The sequence below is a fragment of the Silurus aristotelis genome (genome assembly GCF_946808225.1).
Source record: "Silurus aristotelis genome assembly, chromosome: 29".
In the NCBI taxonomy this organism is placed as follows: Eukaryota; Metazoa; Chordata; class Actinopteri; order Siluriformes; family Siluridae; genus Silurus; species Silurus aristotelis.
The window spans coordinates 9,089,682-9,105,325 of record NC_139602.1 but is presented as its reverse complement, the minus strand read 5'-3'; the positions used below and the strand labels follow the sequence as shown (position 1 = coordinate 9,105,325).

The following is a 15,644-nucleotide window of genomic DNA, read 5'->3' as shown; positions in this document are numbered from 1 at the left end:
CCTCCTATGATCCTTAGTTCTTTTAGCCTGAGTTTCACTTCTGAACCACAGCCCCGCCTGCATCCGCTGTGGAAGCTGACCACTTTCATTGCTTCCTTTTTCTGCTTGGAAATTGTTTAAAAAACCCCATCTTGTGCTGGCATTTTGGGGGCATCCTACATGATGTCTTGGTACCAGGACAGTGAAAAAACTACAAATGTATACAATCCAGAGGAATCCTTCAATCCAAATACAAAGAATGTCATGCTTTTGAGTGCACATGCCGGTATTGGGATCAACTTTTCAAATCAAGCATCTTTAACCTCATGGCAGAGGTAGAGATAAATAACTTCTTTTATGGACAATAATTTGCACATCAGTATGATTTCTTAGAGGGACAGCCAATGTAGGATGTTTTGGTGACAAGGTGAGGGAGGCGAGATTGAGATGGTTTGGACATGTGCAGAGGAGGGACATGGGGTATATCGGTAGAAGAATGCTGAGGATGGAGCCACCAGGAAGGAGGAAAAGAGGAAGACCAAGGAGGAGGTTCATGGATGTGGTGAGGGAAGACATGCAGGTAGTTGGTGTGAAAGAGGCAGATGTAGAGGACAGGGGGGTATGGAGATGAATGATCTGCTGTGGTGACCCCTAATGGGAGCAGCCGAAAGAAGAAGAAGAGAAGTATGATTTTTAGGACTGAAAATTTAGATATGTTGGCTTGGAAGGTTGAGGTGACCAGTGTTCCTGTCTTTTTCATTTCTTCGGATCTGCCTGATGCAACCTCTGGATGGAGTTATCTTCAACTGGAGACCAGTTTCTGCAGCTGGGGATGGTTCCAGATCAACGGCCTAGAGGTCCATTAACACCAAATTTAAAAAACATTATTTTCATCTAAAAAGGCACAGCGTCCACACTTTTGTTTTCAAACGTTTCCTAAAAGTTGCTCATCCACACTAAAACGTCTAAAAAACGATTAGGCCCCCGTACTGTCGATGAGCGAATGTTTGAAGCGTTGTCGCAATGACTACAGATGCTTTATCGTTTTCGAAAGCCTCAATATTTGAAGTCCACAAGTTTTTAAATGAATCCACTTTAGAGAACGTTTTTCAAAAAGGTACGTGACTGAAAACGCCGTCTCAGCATATTCAAATAAAAATGTATGTGTGGACATGAGCAACTCAAGAACCTCGAGCATGTATTTGGATTGTAATTAAAATCAACAGTCTGCTACACAATGGCTCAGGAGCACCGTTTGCAGGAACAGTTCTGAATTTGAACAGAACACTTCAGCAATGATGGAACTGTAATGAATGGACATTCGCTATTCCCTTTGGGATCTGGTTCCTCTCAAGGTTTCTTCCTCATGCCATCTCGGGGGTTTTTTCCCTTTCCACAGTCACCACGGCCTCGCTCATTAGGGTCCAGTTGAGATGATAAAGAACAAACTTAAGGGCACTAAACTTTACATTATTGTATACAACTTTATAATAATAATATATCAATTTCTATATAAATAAAAGGAATTATATTGCATTGAATGTTTCTAATTTGCTGTTTGAAGATATCAGGAAGAAATGAACCATGACCTTTATAGGTTCTTTGGGTTGCTCTGTAGTGCATTAGGAGAAGCTGTGAGTTATAGAAGTCGGTTTGCAGTCTGGGGCTCCATCGATTGGATGATTGCGCCAGATGGTTGTTGCATAAAATCGATCGGGCGCAGGAAAAAGAGAGAACAATTCATCCCTCCTACTGTATATCCTCCCTCCTCCATCCTACCAGTCTCTCTCTCTCTCTCTCTCTCTCTGATCTGCTCCTCCTCCGGTGGTCGGGAGCTCGGTAGGCGGGCGAGCAAGCGAACGAGAGCGCGCGCGTTCTTATGCGTCTGGCGCACAAGCCGCTCCAGTAATCTGGTCGGTCGGTCGGTGGAGCGCGTGATATCAGGGTAGGTCCACTAAATCCTAATGCATATCTCATTCTAATATTTGCTGCTAGTTTTTCTTCTTGTCTGTCTGTTTGATCTGTTTTTTTGTTGTTGCATTTTGCAATTCATTTTGTAACGTTTGTGAGAATTCGCTGGTTGGTGAAGTCGCGCATTTGTATATTATGTCATGTTCAGGATGTCGGCGTGTTTGCATGTCGCATCTCCCGTCCTGCCTGGAAGACAACAATGTATGCTGCACTATGCACATAATAGCGCGTTTAGGAATTGACACACACACAAACACACACGCACCAAACAAGACAACCGACAGAAGCGCTCCTGCATCAAAACCCTGGTGATCCAAGTGCGCGAGCGTCATCAAGTCCTTGTCCTATACACTGGAAAATGAAGTAATGTTCTGGAATCAGCAGTCACTAGTATTTCTGCGGTATTCCCCTAATGCAGTTTAACCCTGACGTGTGTGTGTGTGTGTGTGTGTGTGTGTGTGTTTACAGAGCCTGTGTTGATCACACTTTTGCCTCGGTTAGAATAATATCCAATGCACGGTGACTTTCTGTAGTAACTTATGTAATGCAGAAACAGTGAAACATATGAAATGCACGTGCATAATTCTTAATAATCAATGCAGCATTTTTTGGAAAGGGGTTTTGCACGTGCAATTGTCAGAAATTAAGGAAGTAAAAAAACCACAGTCACTTGGAAATTAATTAATTTATTTATTTATTTATTTATTTATTTATTTATTAAGTACTGTCTTTTTGGGGAAGGCTGGGCACTATGACGATGTAGGATCAACATTGTAATCGATGATCTCATAATCCAGTTTTCTTCAGGTTTAGTGCATCTGATACTGGATGCTAAAAAGTGAATTCTTCTCGTGCTTTGAGATTTTTCCCTTTTTGTAAATTAAGTGAATCCTGAAATACTGAAACTTATCAAAAATGTATAATTTTCACATTTAAAGCCTTTTTCAAGCAATTCTTACAGCGATTACACTTGAACTCTATTTCCCATCAGACGTGGCTCAAATAATGGCCGCCCTGGACTCCAATCCTCAGCACACATTTGCATGTTCACAATCCCCCTCATGCATATTCGTCACACCTGTTCTCAGTTACACCCTCACTCACTGCCCCTTCGATTCATTCAGCTCAAAGTGACGTTTACGCTCAGTTATCCTCGTCTCTTTTGCTAACCGAAGCCTTTTGTATCCTTTTAGCTACGCTTGCCACAAACCTGTTTTGTACCTCGTCTTGATTCTGTTCTTATTGTTGATTGTTTGACGGTTTCCTAATTTCCGAGAGTGTCATTGTGCCTGCGTGTTTATTGAATCTTTCTGAACCTGCATTCGCATCTGTCCAGCGTTCATGGCATGACGCACAGCATTGGTGCTTTCCTGTTAGTGAACAAACACTGTGTATCGTGATGCATATTGCTTATCGTAGAAATGCCTTAATGCATTTTAACCCTATTCACCAGCTCTTTTTATTGGATCATATGAAAGTGAATATGAAATTAGAATTCTGATCGCAGAGGTCATGAGTTCTAATCCCACTACCACCACATTCGTACACCTGGGCTTTAACCCTAAACTGATCTGGTGTATACATTAGTAATTTGCTCAGGATAATTTCAGAATGCTTTAAAATCACATTTTGAACACAATTTGCCCAAATGTCCTGCTTATTTTTGCTCCGTCCCCAGAAATAGATCCCTATTGTTACTGTAGATTTGAAGCACATTAGCTTCCTGGTTAGCGATCTCATACAGACTTGTACATTCCTGTTAAAGGTGCTTCTGGGAAACTTGTTGTGCAATTATCTTCATTATTATCTGACAAAATTTGATATTTTATATTAAAAAGTATTGTTTCCCAGGCATCCGCCCATAAAGTGTACTGGAGTATCTGAGGAATATGATGCTCTTTGGAACACTGCTTTACTGATCACATTAGTTTGGCTGCTTTCCCAGTGTTGTATTAAATATCATTTATGACATAGTTTAAATGCATATATACACACACACACACACACACACACACACACACACACACAAACACACACACACACACACACACACACACACATATATATATATATGTGTATATACATATACACACACACACACACATATATATATTTTATACATACACACACACACACACACACACACACACACACACACACACACACACACACACACACACACACACACACACTATATTGCCTTGAGTGAGCAAGTTGAAGATCTGGTTTACATGCTTTGGAGAGGAAGATCTTGCTGCTATAGAGCTCTGATCTCATCCCTACTGAACACCTTTGGGATGAATGTGAACGCTGACTGCACCCCAGGTCTCCTCACCTACATCAGTACCTGCCTTTCATAACATGCTTGTGGCTGATGAACACAAAATATCCACAGGCACACTCCAAAATCTAGTGGAACATCTTCCCAGAAGAGTGAAGGAAATCATAAGAGGGAATTGTAACTCAATGTGGAATGCAATGCTCAAAAATCACATACCGTACTTATGACCAGGTGATCCAATACTTTAGGCAATATAGTAAGGAATCACTGAGGAATGTACAGTACAAGATGTAGGATATACAGATATATTGATCAGGTCTGATTGTAATCGGAGATGTTCTATGAGATATTGTGTTTCGATTTGATAATTAAAGATCTGAAGGAAGTATACTGTTATTATATGTGATCCATTGGAATTCCTCTTCTTCTTCTTCTTCTTCTTTCTCTTTTAGCTTGTCTTCTTCTAATCAAACATGTGCAAAAACGTCACTGAATCAACAGCTGGCATGTTCTTGTGCCATGGATATGTGTTACGTTATTATACAAATGAACACAGAAGCATCACAGCAATTCTCGTGCTTCCAGAGAATCTGCCTGCCTGCTAGGAGCATGTCATTGTGGGATCGATATTCAGGCCCTTATTTAGAGCTCGGACACTGATATCGTATCTAAAAAAGAAAAAAAAAAGATAAGGATCGTCTCATTTCCAATAACATCACTGCACTGGTGTCAACTTCACTTCTTCCAGATGTGGGTACGTGAGAGGATTGTGGCTCTTGTAACAGATCGATCGATCTCTCTCTCTCTCTCTCTCTCTCTCTCTCTCTCTGGCATGATTACAGGTGGAACAGGGTAAAGATTATGACAATATTTCTCTATTAAATTCACTGTTCCTTATAGATATTGGAAGTCGAGGTATGTTTTAAAGGATTACAGTCAATATTTATTTTATCCAGTTTGTCACCAAACCCACCACCTGTGCTACAATTGGCTAGTAGCTTAGCACGAAGCGTAACGATTGGACGAATTGATTTTGAAGGTAAATAATAATAATGGGTTTAACTAGGGTTGCGAAATTCCAAGAATTTTTTTTTACTTTTCATTGGAATTAACAGGAATATAATAAAACATCAGAAATTTTGTTGAATTTTTTAATTGTTCCGCTATTAAACTAAATGGTTCCCGGCTACTGAACTATCGAATCATATGACATCATAGTTATTTCAATGGTATATAATATAAAGGTATTAAAATTGCGAATCAAAATAGTATTGTATCATCACAATTAGTTTCAATAATGAAATGAAATAATACAATTCTAAGTAAAGATAAAGACATTAACTATACATTTTGTGCAAAGTGAGGCAGTGCAATGAAAAATTTTTTCCGGAATAAATTCAAGGTGTATTGTTGCACTATAGTGGTCCTTTTTCTTGTATTAATGTAACACACATGAAACAAACTGTGGGTTTTACATTCCTGTAATGTTAGTGTTTATGGAAGCAGGCGACGGATGATGGTTGGTCCTTGGTATTATTGATGAGGGCGGTTGCAGATGAGAAGAAGTTGGGAAGATTCATTGCGCACCAATTCCCTCTATACCTTCTGAAATGAATGCTCAGGAAGCAAAATCTTACCGGAAATTGAAAAATAAATTGTTCTTTCATAGCTGCAGTCGAGATGCACTTTTGCCTCCCTCAGCTTTAATCTAAAACGAGTTCATTTACAATGCGCTGCTGTTACAGCGTAACGATGTCCAGAGTTACTCCGAAGTTAATGCTATTTATTATTAATTTGTTATGCTGTTGAACTTTTTAATTCTCGAAATGACAATAGTGTCAGCCGGACCCTTATCGTTCCAACGAAAGAATTTCACCCAAATGCACCACGTTAGACGTGAGACATTCTTGACGTTTCCACTCCACGACTACATTCTGCCTCGCCTCGCCTCACCTCGCCTCGAGAGAATTTGATGCACAATTCAGCATGCAGGCAATTATCAGCTTGTTTTTGTTCCGCATGGTTCCGCATAAGGAGCGATAAAGGGGCAGTGCAGTGGCAGATGGGTGCAAAAAGTGAAACAGGTGTTCCTTAATTTTACAGAAGAAACCCTGAAAAAAAACGATACCGATATTCGACCCCCTGTTGCATTTCGCACCTCGTATTGTGAAGCCAAAGGCATGCCTGGAAAATGACTTCTCATTTACATCCTGTAGCTTTGATCACTCTCATATTGTTGTTCTGCTTTGTTTTGGAAAAGGTTATTCTCATTTACATGTGAACATAATTTACAAATTAAAAAAAAGATGATGTTAACATACAAATGGCTTTGGGAGCAAAACAATAAGCAGTGTGCATTTTGCACCAGCAAAGCCTCTATTTATACATATGTAATGTGTATCCTTTTGCACCAGCACTGAAATAAGTCCATGTTTGGACACTAACAAAGAACCATTGGGGGGTTTGTTTGATATTTTTGTTTTTTATACTGTATTGCCTATTTCCAGTAAGCCTAGTGCAACAGTGGCAAAAGAAAAAAACTCCCTGAAACATCATGAATAAGGATCCTTTAATAAAATGGACAGGTGGAAATCTAAAGAAGACCAAGGAACATGGTCTTGTACTACACAGCTTTGGAAATCCTGTACCCTCAAATTTTGACTTGGCTTTGGTCCTCTTATTTTGTAGCTCATCACCCTCAAGGTTTGATGTCTGTGTTTTTTTGAGCTGCTTTTCTGCTCACCGTGGTTGTAAAAAGTGGGCATGTGAATTATCATCAGCTTCATTTTTCTCAAGGGGTTTCTGACCACTTTGTCTAAAACTCAAAAAGTCTTCTTTGATTGTGAAATTTTCAGAAGATCAGCCATTTCTGAGATACTCACAATGACACACCGATGTTTGGTGTTTGAACATTGACTTTATTCGCAGGATTTTATTAAGATGCTCACACATGACTGGCTGCTCAGATCATTGCATGAATGAGCAGGTGAGCTCATGGCATTCTGATGTTTTCTTTGCTTATCTGATTGTGTATTCTTACCGAGCTTTACGTTTGTGTGTGTGTGTGTGTGTGTGTGTGTGTGTGTGTGTGTGTGTGAGGTCATTCCGAACAGCGATTATACTCATGATCACAGTGAATATGTAGGAAAAGAGGGTTTTCTGCTAATACTATTGAATTGATAAATAATAATAATAATAAAAATAAGAAACACTCACATGAACTCGTGTTTGGTATGTGGTCTACGATCACATGACCATCACGAACCAGTCACCAGATGATACACAGTGATTTCCATTCACACTGCAATCTGAAAGTGACATTTTCAAATATAGCCTGCCCTGAGAGCAGCGTTCGAGTTTGGTTTGCAGGCCTAAAGTAATGTTTATTAATATAATCTGTATTAGTTTGGACAAGGCCTGTGGCTGCAGGTCAGTAGGTGCTGAAATCCTCATCACTGCCTTTTGATCTTTCCTCCTTTCATCTCACCTTTTGCAGAAGAATGTAGCCGAAGCTGATGCAAGACTATTCCGAGATCCCCGACAGCGTAGATTTGATCCCCTTTCTTCCTCGACAGCTGGAAAACATTTCAGTCCAGCTGTTAGACCACAACAGATATAGATAGATATACAACAGCACTAAATCGTAGAAATGCATCAGTCATCAATGATTTTTATATGTTGAATTCCACCTCATTTATCAGCTTTAACCTCATGTAGTTTGTGTAACACAATCCTAGGGTGGAACACAATCTCGTTAGGGTTATCGACGAACTTTTTGACCGAATCGACGCATCGCTTGAGAAAATCTTCTACCTATAAAAATCTAATCTAATACAATAGCTAAATAAAATAACATACCTATCATCAGTTCACACGTTATAGAATTTGGACAAGATTTGCTTATCATCTCCTGCAGCTACACAGGGTTTCTGCAGGGTTTTAAAAAGTAAAAAACAAAAGTGCACAATTTAGTTTTTGTTTGTTATTTTCCACGGTGTTGTGCAAATATAATTCGCAGCGTTACGACTACGAATGAGACCAACATGCAACAGCCAATCAGCTTTCTGTTATTGGCACGAATCTCTCTCAGACCACATTTATTTTTCAGTTATGGGGAAGTGCAATTTATATTTGAAATTATTATTTTTGTCAAGTTTATTTGTATAGCGCTTTTCACAACAGACATTGTCTCAAAGCAGCTTTACAGAAATCAACAGTTAGGGGGAACGATGTGTATTTATCCCTGATGAGCAGCCATGGCGACTGTGTCAAGGAAAAACTCCCTTAGATGTTATGAGGAGGAAACCTTGAGAGGAACCAGACTCAAAAGGGGAACCTCATCCTCATTTGGGTGACATCAAGAGTTTGATCATAAATCTTTCAACAATACAGAACACTGGAGAGTGAGAACTAACATGAGTACTTGAGTATAAGATTATAAGTAATGTTCTTTCTACAGTTTTTATGGTTATAATAAATTAGGAGCTACTGAGCTCAACATTTGTGATCATCACAGATCCAACACCAGCTTCTCCATGCCAGAGCCTTTAGTATATTTTATTGCTTGTTTTATAGTATTTATAGCTCTTACATCATTAGGAGATATGCGTCAATAATAAACACAGTAACAACTTACGAACAAATTCATGCTACGAACGGTCGTAACTCGTTCGTAAGGTGGGGAGCGTCTGTATTATTTATAAATGGTCTTAAAAAGGTTTTAAATGGGACTTTGTGAAACCTGCAGAAACCCTGCTACAGAGTGTGACATGAGGATGTCTAAAGTCAGTTCCACAATGAGGAAATTGTGAATAATCCCTTGCTGGATTTTTGGCTTTTTCTTTTCTTCTGCTTTCAGAATATTTCAAAAGGAAATCACTGTCAGGTTTTTTTTCGAAAGGCCTAGCTTATGTAATTTTGTACGAAGATATTTACGGGGTTAAAGAAGGAAGGGAAGGGAAGGGAAGGAGCCGAGCCTCTCCATGTAAACACACTCTAGTGTTTACATCACTGTATCACCACACATACTCACAGATGCACACACACACACACACACACACACACACACACACACACACACGCTTGCTCTCGCTTCAACAAACACCTCAAAAGAGGGAGGACAGCTCAGGTTGACGTTCGCACTGGAGCACAGTATGTTTAAGTGTACAGGGTGTTGACTCTCATTGATATGATTAATTTTTTAACGTATTGCAGAATGCCACCATGCCAGAACCTCAAGCCATCCTTGTTTTAGTATTCAAACAGCCTACACAGACGTGTCTAAACACATCCACACATACACACACTTAGAAGAACCGGTGTCCCGTCTTTTCTTTGTCCTTTTTTTAAAGCCTCACACTGTTTTTTCCCTCTGTTTTGTACGAGAGCAACCGCGACTATGGCACCGTTGTTTTATTTCTTTCCCCACAAAAGCCCTGACGTCACTTTGTCTTTTGTGTTTCCCCTCCGAAATAAATCCTATTGTCCGAGGAAAGCAGACCGCGCTTGCACACGTATTTATTCATTTAATTATTCATTAGCCGTCCCTATTTAGTTAGCTGTTAATCATTTCTTGGGTCCCGTTTTTTTCTCTTATCGCGTTTGGCCATTCCTGGATTTGGAAGAGTACATTCACTTGCAACACGGGTTTTAATGACTCATTCTGTCATTTAAAAAAAAAATTATCATTTGTTCTTGCAATCGTATGAATATTTCAGTTGTAATTGCGATTGTTTAAGACTGAGCAGGTCGGCATGTGGCTTTATGACCTTTTTTTTCCTTTCAACCATCTTTCAAATAGTGTAAGTGTGTGACTTATTTGAGTCAAATGAAACGACTTCGTAAATGGCCTGACCTCTGTATGAATTTTTACAATGGCTTTGACTTCCTGAAATCAGATTGATAAAACTTCAGCTTAATTATTCCGAAAATATGTACAGAGCATTTCGAACAGTTCTGTGCTGAAGGACTTTCTGAAAAGCAAAGATTCCTTTAATAGAATTGAACTAAAGGGAATTTGAATGAAAAAAAAAAAAGCTTGCATTTTTCTCTCAAGCAAGCTGTTAATATTTTTTATAAAGAAATCACACGTTTTGGAAACTTTGATTCTTATTTTTTGTAAAAAATTACAACCTGCATCAGTGATGTTTCAAATATGAGCCAAGGTTAGTTTATAAAAAAATGTATTGTTATTGGAGTGAAGACGTTTTTACACAATAATACTCTTAGATGATATCTACTGTACATACATTTTCATTTCCTCATGAACTTTTGGAATGGACTTCATAGTATATGTATGCATACATTTTGGAGAGTTGTGGAGATTTTTCCTCATTCATCCAAAAGTCAGGGTATGATGTAGGTGAGATGAAGAGGCCTGGGGTGCAGTCAGTGTTCACATTCACCCCAAAGGTGTTCAACAGGGTTGAGGTCAGAGCTTTATAGCAGGCCACTCACAATCTTCCACACACTTTCAACACCATATCTTCATGGAGTTCGCTTTGTGCACATGAGCACTGTCATGCTGGAACAGGTTTGGGCTTCATAGTTAAAGTGGCGTGACAGTTTAATGCTCCAGGATCCAAAAGCATCCTATATAATTCGTGCCTCTAACTCTGAGGTAACATTTTGAAGAAGAACAACATATGGCTGGAAAAGTGGTGCGTCCCAATACTTTTGTTACTATAGTGTGTGTTCAACTTCGCACCATTTCAGCACTGTTTATGAACACAGTTATTTCTTATAGTGCAGCTTTTAATATTCAAGCAGAAGAAAAAAGTCCATTGTAATTTACAGAGTAATATAAACGATCTATAGATGCATCGCAGGAGAAAACAATGATGACTGTTTTGGTTCTAAAAGCCAAATGCTCATAAAACCTCATGCAAACCTAAAATTGTGGAAAAGTTGATCTCTTGATTGATTAGAACCTGTTTAAACCTGTTCCTGTCCCAGGATTCTCGAAATATCAGCGTGAGTGTGTGTTCAAGGTGTGGGAGGTGTGGCAGGGTTAGAAGCTGACATTTGTGTGTGTGTGTGTGTGTGTGTGTGTGTGTGTGTGTGTGTGTGTGTGTGTGTGTGTGAGACCTGCAGATCGATTTGCAACAGAGCTTTTATTTGCAACTCAAATCCACGAGGCAGCAGTTTGCTTTATTTGAGAGCCAGTGAGAACACGTCAGAGTGCTGTTGTAGAAGCTCTGCTCTACCACCACTGCTCTCAGGTTCTCATCGCTTGTTTGCACATTAGAGCACATTAGAGGTCTGCAAATGTTACCATCATTACCCACGTGTCTTTTGGGGCTTGTTGTCCTGCTTCTGTAATGTTAGTGAATGTGTGTGTGTGTGTGTGTGTGTGTGTGTGTGTGTGTGTGTGTGTGTGTGTGTGTGTATAGAGCTAAAGCCGGTGGTCTCGCTCAATCTGTGTGGAATGTTCCCAAGCTTACTGTTTTTTCTAGCCAAAGGGCAAATGCGGTCATGTCCAATGTAGAAATCATCACAGAAATCATCCATTCTCATGAAGAATGTGGAGTCGAAGATGGAGACATGTGAGGTACATGCGGTTCTGTCTTCATGCATCACTGAATATGGACAAAATGTGGCTTGATTTTGAGTAACACATTCGTTTCCTTAAAAAAACCTACACAACTATAACAGAATCCAGAGCTCTATAAAGCTCTAAAAGAGAAGTTAAGCATTTACAACCAATTTGCACGAGGCGTCCGCCTGCAGCTGTCTTCATTTCTGTACATGACCGGATTCCTTTGGCGACATTAATGCAAGAAAAACGGCGCGTTTTAAAAGACTAATGCATCCAATTCACCCTTTTCAAAGCTCGATCTCGGCCCTTGTGGTGCCACGTCAGCCCTGGAACAAGCACGGCTGATTATGGGACATGGGGGCTACTCTGTTGCCATGGTAATTTTAAGAGGGTCGAGTAGATGGTAATGAACGCATTTTGTGACATCATCGGCGTCTATTCAACACGCTGTGAATCCACATCCGTGGTGGATTCTCCGCTCGACCCACAGCCCCTTTGCACACATCCTGTATTAATCATGACCGCACACTTAATGACAAATAAGAGGCAAAAGCAATTAGCTTGACATTTTTAAAAAGACCTAGTAAGTTAATGGAAACCTCCCGGGGTGAGCCAATTATCTTAATATTTTATCAGGCCTGTTACATTCATGGTTGCATGGTAAGAAGACACAAAGCAAAGAAGGTGCTTCATTCTGCTCTCTGTCTCTAAACAAGCCATTTTCTAGCATGACTAAGTGTGTTCTTTTGGCTGACCCTTCTGCGGTGTTTTGACTGCTTTAGTTACTCAAGGCACGGTCCCTTGCCCTCGCCGTGCAATAAGCTCTGCGAGGTTGCATTCTCGAATCCGATTGGTTAGAAAAGATTGCTATACTCAAAAAGCAGTTCTGGCTTTAACATTAACCCATCATCGTTTTGATGGTAGAGTTGTTTCACATGAACTGAGGTGATCAGGCAAAGAGTCTCATGACAAAAATAATAATAGGAACATTATAGCCGTAATAAATCATAGTACTTTGAATACTTAGGTACATCTGAAGGCAAAAACTTTTGTACTTTTACTCAAGTTAAATTTTACTTTAACCGGAGTCATATTTTACCTTTAACTCAATTTCATGGTTTCTATTACCCACACGTTGTATATTTTATACAAGCACTAGTAGTGACCTTTGCCTTACTGGTTTGCTTTATTAACATACCGATTTAACGCTGTAAATCTAAACTTATTCCAATAATAGACTTTTTAGAACAAAAGTTTATACTTTTTGTGCTCTTCTTCGTTTTATTAAAACTTTACAATTATAACAGTACACCCTGAGGCCTTCCTTACTTTATGACTTAGCATTATGTGAGAGGAAACTACACTAGAGTGCCCAATCAATAAACACAATTCAGTTTTGACGTATGTTACTCGAGGCGTCCCTCAGGGCTCAGTTCTTAGTCCACTTATTTTCAGAGTTTAAATGCATTCTGTTAATCTAAAAGCATGCACCTACATACCTGTTTTTATCCCTTATTATTGGGGGTGAGGGGGTGGGGGCTAGTTATGAAAATGTCCACGTTACCGATGCTGTTTTTGTTTAACATCCTAGTTGACAGCTTTAGGCATTGCAACGAGGAAACGAGATGGTATGCTGTATGAGTCGGGATTTTCTGGTGAGCTGCAGCTCTCACTGTGATTGCAGTGAGTCAGCGCATTCGGAAAGCTGGGAGGCTTTTAACCCTCATCCATCCCTCCTCAGCATCAACACTTGGTTTTTCATCTCTTCCATCCTTGTTGCCTGGGGAATGCATTTCAGTGCTAGGCCAATTGTGGGAAGAGACGTGTGAATCAGAGTTGTGATTTGTGAGCTGCTGTTGTTGGTGTTTATTTGGTAGTGCCAGTTTTGCTACCTTCACAACATGAGGTGTGCTTGCAGAACGGACCAGGATGAAGTCTGAAGGACCTGTAGGACTTTTTTAAGTGCACGACTGGAATACAACTGCATAGTTTACGCATTTAATTAATAATTATTTTAATGTTGCAAACTTATACCTACATAGTCCCTGGTTCAATCCCAAGCTTGTGTTACTATCTGTTTGGAGATCTCTATGTTCTCTGTATGTTTGTGTAGGTTACGGGTTCTCTGGTTTCCTCTCACCTCCAGTATAATTTGTGGACACCTGATCATCAGATTGCTATGTGCTTGAATGAATATCCCATTTCATATTTAGTCCCAATTTGCTCTTATAATAACATTTCACTCTTTTAAAGATGTTCTACTAGATTTTGGAGTGTGCTTGTGAAGAGTTGGCATTGTCATTCACCAGCAAGGGTTTTAGTAAAGTCAGGTATTGTTGTAGGTGAGGTGAGGAGGCCTGGGGTGCAGCGTTCCTATTCGTCCTAAAAGTTTCTATAGCAGGCCACACATGAGCTTCCATTTCAACCCATGTAAACCATATCTTTGTAAAGCTGGTTTTGTGCACAGGGGCATTGTCATGCTGGGACAGGTTTAGGTCTCCTAGTTCAAGTGAAGGGAAAATGTAATTCTACTGCATCCAGAGACGACCTATACAATTGTCTGCCTCTAATTTTGTGGTAACTATTTGGGGAAGAACCACATATGGCCCCAGTGCTGGCCAGTTCATGTGCCCCAATGCTTTTTTTTTGCCATGTAGTGTATATATGAAGGTACAAGACCATAAATTTTTTTTTTATGTTATCAAAAGCTGGGGTGTCGTATTGTTAAATCTTCTACCCGTAACACCTCTAGTACACAGCATGATTTATGTCAGACAATAAACACTTTTTTTTCAATAGTGTATTTTAGGGGAAAGCCGTTGGCCTTTGATTAATCCCGCACTGAAAGTTGCAAGACCAAGCTGTGAGAATGACTCAGGCTGAGAACATATTTACAGCCCGTCTCAGAACGGACGTGTTGACAGACGTTGTAGCGAGGCTTTCGAATCCTTCAGATCTCTCGAAGTTTCACGGTGTTACCTCACCATCAGTTTAACCTCGGAGTGTAAAAGAAAAGACACGTTTCATAGTCTGCTGTTTGTATCTCTTCAGAGCTCACTCCAAAGCAACCGAATCTCTTCAGAGCTTACTCAGAGGTGTTCCTTCAAGCGCAGGGATAATTGGAGGAGTATTTTGAAGTGGGTTTGATTTCCTTTTTTTAAGCCCTGTCGATAAAGCCGGCTAGGCTAGGAAGGCCTTTTTTGGGAACCGGCTCTAGTATGAAGTCTGAGTAATATTTGGTGTTTGAGTGAACCTGAGCCTCCTCCCTATCCCTCAGGGCTTGTGCTTCGAAAAAACTGGCCTGACTCGTTCTGTGCAAACACAAACACATTTATTTACGCTTTATAGAAACAGGTATCAGCTGCAGCTTGTTGTATGTAAGTGCATTAACATGATCTGAAATCGTTTCCACAAGCATTGCACTTTTTTTTTATGCTACTAAACATTATGTTTGCATTGTCCAGTGAATTATGCACTATATTTTTCTACGATTCCAGTTTAAAGTGTTCTCTGGATATAATTTATTGATTATACGAACCCCTGCGATTCGTCAGTGCTTTCTCAGCCTTTTACGATCGCAATTAAGAACTTGGGCCAGAGTGTCTTGCTCAGGACTCCATTAACAGCGATCTTCAGGGATTTCTAGAGTGTAACCATTACACTGATTCTACCCAGTACACTTATTGAAAAGGTTTTTCCCATCTCATGTTTTGATCCCAATAAAAAAAAAAACGAAAAACGAACAAGACAGTCTTCAACATAAATCTTCATGTTTGCTCACTCATGTGTCATCTGCTGTTGTTGTTGCGGTTGTGGTTTTCCACGTTGTTAAACCAGACCCTCCTCGTTTGAGCACCTGCAGGTTATACCCGAAAG

General features: G+C 39.9%; 1 protein-coding gene across 13 annotated transcripts in view; it reads left to right on the top strand.

The window, feature by feature from the left end:
• The first annotated feature begins 1,603 nt into the window (after window positions 1-1,603).
• Window positions 1,604-15,644, top strand: part of LOC310722670 (band 4.1-like protein 1) — a 107,825-nt gene continuing 93,784 nt past the window's right edge. For 9 of the 13 annotated variants that reach the window (XM_083535250.1, XM_083535243.1, XM_083535242.1 and 6 more), the window contains exon 1: window positions 1,734-1,924. The gene's annotated coding sequence lies outside the window, so the exon portion shown is untranslated. Of the gene's footprint in view, window positions 1,925-15,644 lie in introns of all 13 variants that reach the window. The other 4 variants (XM_083535251.1, XM_083535244.1, XM_083535248.1 and 1 more) reach the window with 1 other exon arrangement.